The sequence below is a fragment of the Bombyx mori genome, chromosome 21 (genome assembly GCF_030269925.1).
Source record: "Bombyx mori chromosome 21, ASM3026992v2".
Classification (NCBI taxonomy): Eukaryota; Metazoa; Arthropoda; class Insecta; order Lepidoptera; family Bombycidae; genus Bombyx; species Bombyx mori.
In genome coordinates, this window is record NC_085127.1 from 11865331 (window position 1) to 11878430 (window position 13100).

The window sequence follows — 13100 nt, forward strand, 5'->3', positions numbered from 1 at the left end:
ACTGGAACCTAATCACGATATTATTTTAGGATATTTTATAATACCTGACAAATATTCAAGTTATATTTATACTACAATATATTAATATTAGCTCTTTCATTAATATTTTTATATTATAGCAGTTGAGTTTTTTGTTCAATTAATGGTAAATAAAAGTATGACTAAAATAATACACTTTTAAGTATAGCGTCATCTAGTTTCCAAGCAGTGTAACAAACATCATTTGTCAACATTTACAACGGTTCTTGATCTATATGTTTTACTAGATGGCGCTGCATCGAAAACAACTTTTGAAGTTGTCAAATATTGTTTATTGTTTATTCTTAAGTTTTCTAACCTATAATATATTTTTTGGATAATATGGAGGAGTAGAAATGCCACCAAAACGGTAAAGTATTGGAAATGTTCAAATATTTGTTAACTCCAAAAGTAGCATACGGTATAGATATATGGTAGTTCAGTTCGTGTCAGAGTTGAAATATAATATGTATAATATAATAATAGTTTATTTAAATCAATGGTTCGAGTAGTCAAAATTAAATGATTTATAATGCAAAAAGGATTTCTTGTGACTTGTGAAAATGATTCCTGCTAAGCACCTGCTCCCGTCTAATTAGCAGAGACATGTAACATGGCGTACTCGGGATTGATTGGGTGACTCCATGGGAACACCACGTGGTGTTAGCTTTTTTTACTTTAATTTTTAATTTGGCAATTATGTAGTGACGACACACTCATTATGTTTGTGCAATACGACTTTTTCGTCGCCAACGTCCATACCATGTTGAATACACCGGTTCTCGTCCGATCACCGAAGTCAAGCAACATCGGGCGTGGTCAGTACTTGGATGGGTGACCGCCTGGGAACACCACGTGATGTTGGATTTTTGCTTTGTTTTATTTTGGCAAATAGTGACGACACACTCATTTTGTTCGTGCAATACGAGCATTACATCGCCAACGTCCATACCATGTTGAATACACCGGTTCTCGTCCGATCACCGAAGTCAAGCAACATCGGGCGTGGTCAGTACTTGGATGGGTGACCGCCTGGGAACACCACGTGATGTTGGATTTTTGCTTTGTTTTATTTTGGCAAATAGTGACGACACGGTGATTTTCTTCGTGCAATACGATCATTTCATCGCCAACGTCCATACCATGTTGAATACACCGGTTCTCGTCCGATCACCGAAGTCAAGCAACATCGGGCGTGGTCAGTACTTGGATGGGTGACCGCCTGGGAACACCACGTGATGTTGGCTTTTTGCTTTGTTTTATTTTGGCAAATAGTGACGACACACTCATTTTGTTCGTGCAATACGAACATTACATCGCCAACGTCCATACCTTTTTTTTTATGATTGATAGATTACTGGTCGCCCGGAGGCCTTCGACGAATCGCGACCGACTGTGGAGATCCGGCGAGAAACTCAGCGGGCTGATGCATGGGTTAGGTTGCACGTCGACCTCTTTGTCGATTTCGACGAGTACTGTTACCGGGGTTCCTAAGCCTACTCCTAGTGTTAGCGCTGAAGATGTCTAATGCAAAGGTTATTGGATCTGATGGATCCGTAAGGACGTGTCTAGGGCGTCGACGGTGACTGGCTACTGCATGATCAGGATTCGGGGAGTAGTTAGCGGCGGCAACGATAAGGCGATTATCATGACGCATAGTCTTATCGAAGTACCGTTCCGACGCTGACTTCATGTATTTCTGGACTGATTCGAGGCCCAGGTCGTCGTGTAGGTCAACGTTCCTCACGAACCACGGAGCTCCAACGGCTAACCTGCAAAAGCGGGAGTGTAGGGATTGAACTCTGACCGCTACTTGTCAATATTATTGTGCTCTCCCAATTATTATTTAAATTAAATAGTTATAAGTTCTTTAATGTACTTATAATTGTATAAAACATATACCTAAGTGATAATATAAGTTTATTGTTACGTAAAACATTTAATTAGTGCATTTTACTGCATAATTGTAAAATTTTTTATTTTTTATTTTTACGTGGGTACTATCAATTTCTGCAAATCCAAAATGATGACCAGAGGTACCAAAGCTCGTCAAGTTGAAGACCAACTTCAAGTGGCTCTTCAACAACTAAAAACACAACGGGAACAGTGTCAACAACTGTTAAAAGAGAGAGAAGACAACGAAGTCGAAACACTCCAGGTAATTAAGAAATTATAATAATAATATTGCTGTTAGCGTGGACTTTTATGTTACTTATGACGACGCTTGCAGCTGAAAGTAAGTATTGTACTTTTTGACGAAGCATGTTGCTGATAACTTTATTTCTGTAATCTGACGAAGCATGTTGCGGATAACAACATGTACTTTTAGGTTAGGAATATTGTGTTCTTTTTTTTTATAATGAATTATATTGTAATGAGATTGTGTAACTGATATATAAATAAAATTATTAATTGGAAAAAAATTAAGAAAAATACTATGTTGAAAGGACAGTTGTCTCAGCTCTCCATTGAATACAATGAAGTTCTTGAGACTAACAAGAAATTACAAAATGTTGTAGACGGCTTCGATCAGTGCAGCGGTGAGTATGTTGAGTCGCTCCAACTCTCAGCTGAACTGAAAGTCAAACTTTCTCAGGCACATGATTGTATCTCTAATTTACAGTTAGAGATAACAAATCTAAAAGCCCAAAAAACACAGAGCCTGTACTCGGAACTGATCGAGAGTGAACCAGCTTCGGGAACAGTGATCACCACCTCTGAGTGTGACATACCTACAATAGATTTGACTGGTGGTGACTCCGATAGTACACATTCCTCTCGATTAATTCTTAGTAAGAAAAATTATAAGAGATACACTAAATTAAATAAGTTTATAAATAAAACGCAGCAACTATTGAAATCTAGAAAATCTATTAATTATATAAAAACTATATGCAAAGAACGAAATGCACTGCGTACAAAACTAAATACTTCACTTGAAAAATTACAATATGTTCATCACAATCATGAGTTAGAAATAGAAAAGTTAACCTCACAAATAAATTCATTGAAAACAGATTTGGACAGTGTTACTAAAAATTATGAATATGCCGAAAAGGACATATGTGAACATATATCGGTGATGGATAATCTGCTTGATTTATGTAATAATAATAAAGAGCGATTTGAATCTTTGACATTACAATATGCTAATTGCAAATGCCAGTGCTCTATATCAGGTTCTCCACTACCAGACCATTCCAATAGTCAAAATCAATATTCTATTTCTACCTGTAAGCCCGTTGTAAACAATATAATTAAACCTTTGCTTACAACAAACATTATTAAAATATTCAGTGATGAACTAGGGAAAAATATGGGTGTAGCGCTGAATGATCTGTGTTCGGGACAATCTGTCATAAATTATTGTATGCCAGGGGCTTCATGTACCCACATCCTTAATAAAATTTTAAATGTGACTCATTGCCCAAACACAACAATAATTATAATGATTGGGAGAAGGGGAAATGCAGATATAAGAGATATAAAATATCAAATAAATCAATTATTAACACTACAGGTGAAAAAGATCATCATGTTTGCATTTCCATTTATTCAGAGTATGCCAGTGGAAAACAAAATGAGACATAGTATTAATGATTTTATGCAAACAATTTCAAATGTAAATAATTATTATGTCATGACACCATGCAAGTCACAAAATATATTTTACACTATTGACATTAATTGCATGATAAAAAATAAATGTATTAGTATGACAAAACCTAACAAATACTATTTAGGTAGCTACAATTTTAGACAAGTAGCAAACTCGCTACATTATTTTTTACACATTTATCTAGCCATGAATTTGGCTAATCAACCTACTGCTTCTTTTGAGCAGGAAAAAAATATGACATCTATTAATTTGGAATCCGTTCCAAGTAATTTAAATTAAATACTAAGACAACAGAGTTTACCTCTTGCAGTAAATATGATTTATTTGGACACAGCCCATCAACAAATACTGTTTCTTTGAATACAACTGTGATCAACCTGGTGCATCAGAACTTACAAGGTTTGATGGGTAAAGAACTTGAAATTGATTTGTTTCTAGATTACAATAAAGTCCACTTTCTATGTGTAACTGAACATTGGCTTAAAAAATATGAATTAAATTGTAATTTTAAAAATCACCAGGTTATGAGTTCCTTCTGCAGAGAGAATGCTATACGAGGAGGCTCTCTTATCATTGTTAATAAAGATTATAAATGTAAGGAACGTAGAGACATTGTGAGCCTCTCTGTGGAACGGATTATTGAAATGGCATGTGTAGAGCTTGAGCGATTCATTGCTGTAAGTGTGTACAGGCCCCCGAATTCGTTATATGATTCTTTTGAAAATATCTTGGAACATGTTTTATTAAAGCTTTCTGTTTCTAATAAACATATTTTTATCTGTGGTGATTTTAATATAAATTTATTAGAAAATACAAATGCCACTATTAGATTCAGAACATTGTTAAAATCATATAACCTGAGCAATTTATTTTCAGAGCCCACAAGAAAAACTAGCATATCGGCAACCTGTATAGATAATATTTTCACAAACGTAAAACCTTTGCATAAATATATTATTAATCTATATATAAATTTGGAGCCTCTGGGTCTGCGGAGGGACTTCGGTTCCCTCTGTATTTTATACCGTATGTTCCATGGGGAGTGCTCTGAGGAATTGTTCGAGATGATACCAACATCTCGTTTTTACCATCGCACCGCCCGCCACCGGAGTAGAGTTCATCCATACTACCTGGAGCCACTGCGGTCATCCACAGTGCGTTTCCAGAGATCTTTTTTGCCACGTACCATCCGGCTATGGAATGAGCTCCCCTCCTCGGTGTTTCCCGAGCGCTATGACATGTCCTTCTTCAAACGAGGCTTGTGGAGAGTATTAAGCGGTAGGCAGCGGCTTGGCTCTGCCCCTGGCATTGCTGAAGTCCATGGGCGACGGTAACCACTCACCATCAGGTGGGCCGTATGCCCGTCTGCCTACAAAGGCAATAAAAAAAAAAAAAAAAAAAAAAAAAAAATCATTTAAGTTCAGACCACAGTGGACAATTCATATCTTTTAAAATTAAATCTGTTACAGATGTTAATAGTTCAAGAAACCTACAGTTTGTTCCTATTAATATTAGACGTATGGAGAAGTTTATAGGTAAAGTTTTGGCAAAAATTGCGAATGTTTGTTATAGTGAAGATCCTAATGTTCACTACATGGATTTATTTAATTGCATTAATGATGAATTTAGTGCCATCTTTACTTCTAAAACTCTGATCTTACATAATAAAAGATCATTCAATGAATGGGCGACTGTTGGAATTCACAAAAGTAGGCAGAGATTATATGACCTTTATCATGAAAAATCATATAATCATAATAAGTCATTTCATGAGTATGTCTGTAAATATTCCAAGCTGTTTAAAAAAGTCTGTACGTTGGCCAAGTCATTGCACTTAGGCAATCTTATAAAAAATGCACCTGACAAAATTAAAATGACTTGGAATATCATTAATAGGGAGACTGGGAATGTCAGAAACAACAATGCTGAATCAATTTTGAAAATCAATGATAAAATAATAACTTCTCATCAAGAAGTGGCCAGTGCTTTTGAGCGCTACTTTGCTGATATCCCAGCTTCTACTACAAGATCTTTAATTTCATCTCCTACCGTCGCCGAATCATTACTGCAAGATCATGTTGATAAATGCAGTGTTAACTTTATGTTCACAAATATTGCTATAAAGGACATAATTGATAATTTCAAGCTCATTAATATTAAAAAAACTGGTGATTTATGGGGAATATCAATTAAGGTTATAAAATCCATTATTGATATAATCGCACCTTACCTTGCTACAATATTTAATGACTGTATTGATAGTGGTGTGTTTCCTGATCTAATGAAATATAGTAAAATAATACCTCTGTTTAAATCTGGTAGTACTTTTGACCCCACTAACTTTAGACCCATTTCAGTACTACCTACATTGAGTAAAATTTTTGAAAAAATTATTTGGAACAGCTTTTGAACCATTTCTATTCCAATAACCTGCTTCATAACAAACAATATGGATTCACTAGAGGCCGTTCGACTATTGATGCAGGTGTAGATCTTATTAAAAATATTTTTCAGGCTTGGGAGGAATCGCATAATGCCCTTGGGGTATTCTGCGACTTATCTAAAGCTTTTGATTGTGTTGAGCATAATACATTGTTGAGGAAATTACACCATTATGGTATTAGGGGCGTTTCATTAGAACTTATTAAATCTTATTTATCCGGAAGAATCCAAAAGGTAGACGTTAAAGGAAAGAGATCTTCCGGTGTCTTACTTAATATGGGTGTTCCTCAGGGTTCCATAATGGGTCCTTTCTTATTTCTTGTGTATATCAATGATTTACCAAAGTTTATTGAAACCCGTCACGAGGTCGTATTATTCGCTGATGATACATCCTTATTGTTTAAAATTAAACGACAATTGGAAGATTATGACGATGTGAATGATGCTATCTCGCACGTGGTACATTGGTTTAGTGTTAATAATTTGTTATTAAATAACAAAAAAACAAAATGTATAAAATTTACCACACCTAATGTTAGAAAAGTAGACACTAATATCATTGTAAGTGGAGAGACACTGGAGCTTGTTGATTCGACAGTTTTTCTTGGTATAACAGTTGATTCCAGGCTGCAGTGGGGTCCTCACATATGCAAGCTAGCGAATAGACTTAGTTCTGCAGCGTGTGCGGTAAAAAAAATACGAACGTATACTGATGAAAATACGGCACGTCTAGTTTATTTCAGTTATTTTCATAGTGTTATGTCCTATGGCATTTTGCTATGGGGCAATGCTGCCGATGTCGAAACGATTTTCATCCTGCAGAAGAGGGCTATTCGTGCTATTTATAATATGCACCCGAGGGAATCCTTGAGGGACAAGTTTAAGGAAATCAAAATTCTAACTTTAGCGTCCCAATACATTTTTGAAAATTTATTGTACGTGCGTAAAAACATTGTAGAATTCCCCAGAGTCTGCGATTTGCATAATGTGAACACTAGGAACAAACATAGGCTTGCGTTGCCGGCGGCTCGAATTAAGAAAATAAGTAACTCTTTCAGGGGGCTGGGTGTACAACTTTTCAACAAGATCCCACAAAACGTTCAACTACTGCCTGTTCATAGATTTAAGAAAACTGTCAAGGAACGTTTGTGCAACAAGGCATATTATAAAGTTAAGGATTTTTTACTAGATGGCACTACGTGGGAATGAGGCGTTCGCTCCTGGCCTTTTCATTTTCCATTATTATTATTATTTATTTGAATTGTATTTTTTTTGACTTGTTTTTTTGTATACTGTAAATATGTTTTCTTGTTTAAAAAAAGAAAATAGTTGAGAAAATACAAAAAAAAAAAAAAAAGCCCGCTGAGTTTGTTTCGCCGGTTCTTCTCAGGACTGTGGCTTTTTTTGGAACCGGTGGTAGAGTTAACATTTTCTTTTACATTCTGACATTCAACAAGTGTGTTTTTGATGACATCCAAGTTGAAATAAATGATTTTGAATTTGAATTTGAATTTGGAGGGTGTCTATGTGTGTGCGGGCCGCGTGAGCGAACACCACACTCGCATAAGTCATGACGGGCCTTAAGCAAGTTTTGTAAAGTGTCACCTTGTTCCGAAGGGACATTTTACTCCGCTTACAGATCATGGGATAGAGTCTCCCGAGAATAAATGCGGCACGGTCGCGGACTGTTTTTATATGCGGGCGGAATGTCATGGATGCATCCAGGGTGACACCCAGGTACTTGACCTTCCTGGCCCAGGGTATAGGTTGGCCGAAGAGGGTGATCGGGGGGGGTGTGATATTTCTCCTCCTAATGTGGGAGGAAATAAGCGGTGAGTTTCCCCTTTGAAATAACACTGCTGGGCTTTTCGCTGGGTTGATGTCTATGCGCCATTTTCTGAACCACTGTCCGAGGGTTAACGCTGCGCTCTGGAGCTTACTCGCGATTAGGGACTTTTTTCTACTTGAGTAGTAAACGGTTGTGTCGTCAGCAAATAAGGCTAGCTGGGTCGGCGGCGACCGGGGAATATCGTTAATAAATAAACTAAATAGAAGCGGAGAGAGCACGGAGCCTTGCGGGACTCCAGCCGTGAGTGGTCGCGGGGAGGAGCGGGTTCCCTCTACTCGATATCGAAAAGAGCGGTTAGACAGGAAGTCCCGTATGATGAGCACGAGACTGTCCGGTACACCCATGTTGAAAAGTTTGAAAATCAAACCGTTGTGCCAGACTTTGTCGAACGCTTTTGCGACATCGAAGAAGAGGGCTCCCGTGTAGATCGGCTTTGGTTGTTTAAGTCCTACGAGAATGTGCTCCGTGAGGCGGTGCAGCTGTTGTACGCATGAGTGATTTGCACGGAACCCGAATTGTTCATCGATGAGAATGCCCTTGGATGAGACGAAGTCTCTGAGGCGTTTGTAGAGCAGACGCTCATACGGTTTGCCTAGAGACATGAGGAGGCTAATCGGGCGGTAGCTCGTCGGATGATTTTTTGGTTTGCCGGGCTTATGTATACCGATAACGTCCGCTTCTTTCCACACCGCGGGAAAGATACAGTTCGCCATAGCGGCATTGAAAATAGATGCCAACATCACGATGAGTTGGACGGGTAGAAGTTTAATAACGCGGTTAGATATACCGTCGGAACCGGGAGCCTTGCGAGGACGTAGGTCTTTGATCAAGTCTTTAACTTCCATCGGGGTGACGGGTGGTAACGCATCCGAGGGTGGCAAGGAGGCTCTGCGTTCTACCTCACTGTCTACTAATTCTACATGAACAGGGTCCACGGATTGAGTGCTGGGTGTGCATTGGGTTTGCAATGTATCAGCCAGCAGCTCTGCTTTTTCGTCATCATCGAACGCCGTGAGTTGGCCTGAAGGGTCTACGAGGGGGGGCATAGTTACTACCGTGTCCGATTTGAGAGTACGAGCTAAGCGGTAGTAAGACCGTTGCGAGGGCGCGAGTCCTTCTAAGAAATCAGACCATCTGGCATCTCGGACTTCGGCGATGCGAGACTTTACGTCGCGTTGTAGGGCACGCATTCGAATACGATTTTCCGCGGTAGGATACCTGTCGTATGCGCGGATCGATGCGTTCTTAGCTCTAAGGAGTTCCCTAATATCGTCGGGCAAATTGAAGCGGTGAAGAAAGTCCTCCGCTACAACTTGCTTCGATGACCTATCTAATGTCGAGGTGATGTGTGAGGTTACGATGTCTATGGCTTCAGCGGTATCCTGAGGAGACGGGGTAGAGTCCGGGCTAAACGGTAGCGATGGTGGATCAGATTCAGCCAGGCTGATGCCCAGCGTGTGCCAATCCACCACAGTCCTCGTGACGGGAACGGAATCGGGAGCGCGACCGAGCTTAATAACGACGGGACGGTGGTCTGAATCTAACTCTGAAACTACTTCGATCGAGTGTAAGCGCAGAGTTACGTTTTTTAATAACGCTATGTCGAGTATATCCGGGCGATGCGCGATATTTAGCGGGTAGTGAGTCGGGGTTAGCGGAGCCACGATATCGAAGGCGAGATCATCGACTAACGCGTCGAGCCGCCTGCCATTCGGGGTTGTGGTATGAGAGTTCCACCTGATGTGTTTACAATTTAGGTCGCCCGCTAGGATGACAGAGCTGCCCATGCCGAGCAGCGCCTCGATATCACTGCTTAGAACGATCTTATCCGGTGGAAGATAAACGGACGCGATAACGATCGGCGCGTGTCCCGTCAGTGAGATTCGGCACACTGATGCTTCGATATTAGCGAGCGCGGGAGGATCGAGCGGGACGCAATGCAGGGCTCTTCTATAGTAAATGACGGTACCACCACCACGAGCAGAGAGCCTGTCGTTCCTGACCATATTATAGTTCGCGATTTTAGGGTCACGGCGCGCGGGCTTAAGTAGGGTCTCCTGCACTAAAAAGATATCAATTTGATGGTCACGCAAAAAGTCAGAAACCTGATCACGTTGATTTGCGAGACCGTAAGCGTTAAAAAATCCTATCGTTACGGATAGGGGCTTTATTCTACTTATATACGCCATTGATTACCGGCGGAGTGAGGGGAGGACGTACGTATTTAATGACGCGTATACGTCGGCGTATTCTTGCACAACGGCGATAAAGTGTTGTGCAGTGGAGGCAGCGCGAATGGCGTCGCCTAAAGCGTTAACGCGCTCAAAGTTGATCGACTGAAAGAAGTCGATCGCTAAAGCGAGATTGTCGGACGCGGTCGGAGGGCAAGTCGCGGGAGAGGGACGAGTTGCGGGGGCGGGACGAATCGCGGAGGAGGGAGTTGTAACCGTGTTTGTGTACGGCAGCGGTTTCGCCCAAGCCGAGACACTGGGCACCGGCGCCGGAACGAACGCTGGCTTAGCCTGCGACGCAGAGGGTGCTGAGGCTTTGATGTCTGGGTGGGAAGCTCGGAGGCGGTTTTGGCGGGCGACGCGGCGATTTATTTTGGGGGCTCGGGGGCAACCACGGTAATTCGCGGGGTGACCCTGTGTTCGACACAGGACGCAGCTAGGCGGATCCGTCGCGGTTTTTTGGTCGCGAGCGCAGAGGGCCGTGGCGTGATCGCCCAAACACTTAACACATCGGAGGCGCGCGTGACAGTTGACAGTTATGGCACTGGCTAGGAGTGCCTTTTTTATGGGGGGCTTCGACGGCGATACCGGAGAGCCTACAGACGGTCTGTGTGTTGAAGATTTTCTTACCCTCGGGGGTAGGCTGGAGGGCGACTAGAACCATATTATATGGCTCCTTACCGCGACCGGTGTGCATACGGTGCACAGAATTCACTGGTAAGCCCTGTTGTAACAGATCGGCCTTGACGAGCTCTACATCTAAATCTTTAGGGATTCCGCGTATTACAACGCGGAGTTCGCGCTCCTCCTGGAGCGTATACGTATGGAAACTTATACGCTCCTTACGGAGGTAAGAAGAGAGGGCCCTATGGTTGTAGGGTGTTTGCACCTTAATTTGAATGCTGTTCGCGAGGTTACGAGCATTTGTGAAATTGATATTTTTGGCCTTAAGGGCCAGGCAAACTCGATCGCAAGCTGCCTTTTCCTGAAGGATAACCGGGGGAGGAGTCTGTGTTTTATTTTGTGCCACCGGACGCGGCGACGGAGTGGCATGGGCTGGGGGCGCAACGGGAGTCTGAGGGCGGGGGCGCGACGCGTTCGCGGCTTTGCTAATTTTAGCGGCCGCGGGAGCTCGGGACTCCGCGGCACGCTTCTTACCCTTCTGTACCAGGGTGAATCTATCCGTCGATGAGGCGGGGGCGAGGTCGACCTCCATGTCCGAGTCAGAGTCGGACTACGAGGAGGCGGACGCAGGCGACCTACGAGCAAGTGTAGGTGTTTTAGAGGGCGCGACGGAGGCCGCGGATGATCGCTCAGCTGAAACGGTGGTTACGGCGGACGACGCAGCAGCTTTACTCGCCAGTATAGGCGACACGGGAGCGGCAGGCACGACGGAGGCTGCGGTGCTCGATTCAGAAGCTTTGCACGCAGCTACAGGCGACGCAGGAGCAGCGAGCGCGGCGGAGTCCTCGAGAGGGCTCGCAGTGTGATTGGCTTTGAAGGCCAGAAACTCTGAGGCAAGCTGTGGGTGGCGAAGTCGGAGGAATTCCGCGAATACAGCGTCCATGATCGCTGAGTGCCCAGGTGGGGCGGCCCCGGGTATGGAAAACACTCGCCTTGCGGCGAGGCCCCAACTTCTCGGACCTGAGCGGTTCTATGGAACACAGGTGGCGATGCGGCGTGATTACTACAGGACAAAGAAAAAAAACACAACAAAACAGAAATAACAAAAAGAAACAAAACAAATAAATACTTCCAGGAAAACACTTTGTCGGCAGATGTACCACGAACACGAAATAACTAAAACAAAACAAATAAAAACTTCCAGGAAAAACACTTAGTCGGCAGATGTATCACGAACACAGGCCGCGCGAACAATGGCCGGGCTAACAAAAGCCGGGCGATCGAGTGGTCGATGAGCACGGCCGCACGTGTCGGGTGCTTCTATCGGAATGAACGTTCATATCATGTTGAATACACCGGTTCTCGTCCGATCACCGAAGTCAAGCAACATCGGGCGTGGTCAGTACTTGGATGGGTGACCGCCTGGGAACACCACGTGATGTTGGCTTTTTGCTTTGTTTTATTTTGGCAAATAGTGACGACACACTCATTTTCTTCGTGCAATACGACCATTTCATCGCCAACGTCCATACCATGTTGAATACACCGGTTCTCGTCCGATCACCGAAGTCAAGCAACATCGGGCGTGGTCAGTACTTGGATGGGTGACCGCCTGGGAACACCACGTGATGTTGGCTTTTTGCTTTGTTTTATTTTGGCAAATAGTGACGACACACTCATTTTCTTCGTGCAATACGACCATTTCATCGCCAACGTCCATACCATGTTGAATACACCGGTTCTCGTCCGATCACCGAAGTCAAGCAACATCGGGCGTGGTCAGTACTTGGATGGGTGACCGCCTGGGAACACCACGTGATGTTGGCTTTTTGCTTTGTTTTATTTTGGCAAATAGTGACGACACACTCATTTTCTTCGTGCAATACGACCATTTCATCGCCAACGTCCATACCATGTTGAATACACCGGTTCTCGTCCGATCACCGAAGTCAAGCAACATCGGGCGTGGTCAGTACTTGGATGGGTGACCGCCTGGGAACACCACGTGATGTTGTTGGCTTTTTTGCTTTGTTTTATTTTGGCAAATAGTGACGACACGCTGATTTTCTTCGTGCAATACGATCGTTTCATCACCAACGTCCATACCATGTTGAATACACCGGCTCTCGTCCGATCACCGAAGTCAAGCAACATCGGGCGTGGTCAGTACTTGGATGGGTGACCGCCTGGGAACACCACGTGATGTTGGCTTTTTGCTTTGTTTTATTTTGGCAAATAGTGACGACACGGTGATTTTCTTCGTGCAATACGACCTTTTCATCGCCAACGTCCATACCATGTTGAATACACCGGTTCT

General features: G+C 42.8%; 8 non-coding genes across 8 annotated transcripts; all 8 read left to right on the forward strand.

Annotated features, from left to right (window-relative positions):
• Positions 1–766: 766 nt before the first annotated feature.
• Positions 767–885, forward strand: LOC119630193 (5S ribosomal RNA). The gene has a single exon (XR_005245979.1). It is a non-coding gene; the product is annotated as a 5S ribosomal RNA (ribosomal RNA).
• Positions 886–956: 71 nt separating this feature from the next.
• LOC119630194 (5S ribosomal RNA) lies at positions 957–1075 on the forward strand. The gene has a single exon (XR_005245980.1). It is a non-coding gene; the product is annotated as a 5S ribosomal RNA (ribosomal RNA).
• A 71-nt stretch (positions 1076–1146) lies between these two features.
• Positions 1147–1265, forward strand: LOC119630181 (5S ribosomal RNA). Its single transcript, XR_005245967.1, has one exon. It is a non-coding gene; the product is annotated as a 5S ribosomal RNA (ribosomal RNA).
• A 10846-nt stretch (positions 1266–12111) lies between these two features.
• Positions 12112–12230, forward strand: LOC119630203 (5S ribosomal RNA). The gene has a single exon (XR_005245989.1). It is a non-coding gene; the product is annotated as a 5S ribosomal RNA (ribosomal RNA).
• Positions 12231–12301: 71 nt separating this feature from the next.
• LOC119630182 (5S ribosomal RNA) lies at positions 12302–12420 on the forward strand. Its single transcript, XR_005245968.1, has one exon. It is a non-coding gene; the product is annotated as a 5S ribosomal RNA (ribosomal RNA).
• A 71-nt stretch (positions 12421–12491) lies between these two features.
• On the forward strand, positions 12492–12610 carry LOC119630183 (5S ribosomal RNA). Its single transcript, XR_005245969.1, has one exon. It is a non-coding gene; the product is annotated as a 5S ribosomal RNA (ribosomal RNA).
• A 71-nt stretch (positions 12611–12681) lies between these two features.
• LOC119630200 (5S ribosomal RNA) lies at positions 12682–12800 on the forward strand. Its single transcript, XR_005245986.1, has one exon. It is a non-coding gene; the product is annotated as a 5S ribosomal RNA (ribosomal RNA).
• A 75-nt stretch (positions 12801–12875) lies between these two features.
• LOC119630201 (5S ribosomal RNA) lies at positions 12876–12994 on the forward strand. The gene has a single exon (XR_005245987.1). It is a non-coding gene; the product is annotated as a 5S ribosomal RNA (ribosomal RNA).
• Positions 12995–13100: the final 106 nt, after the last annotated feature.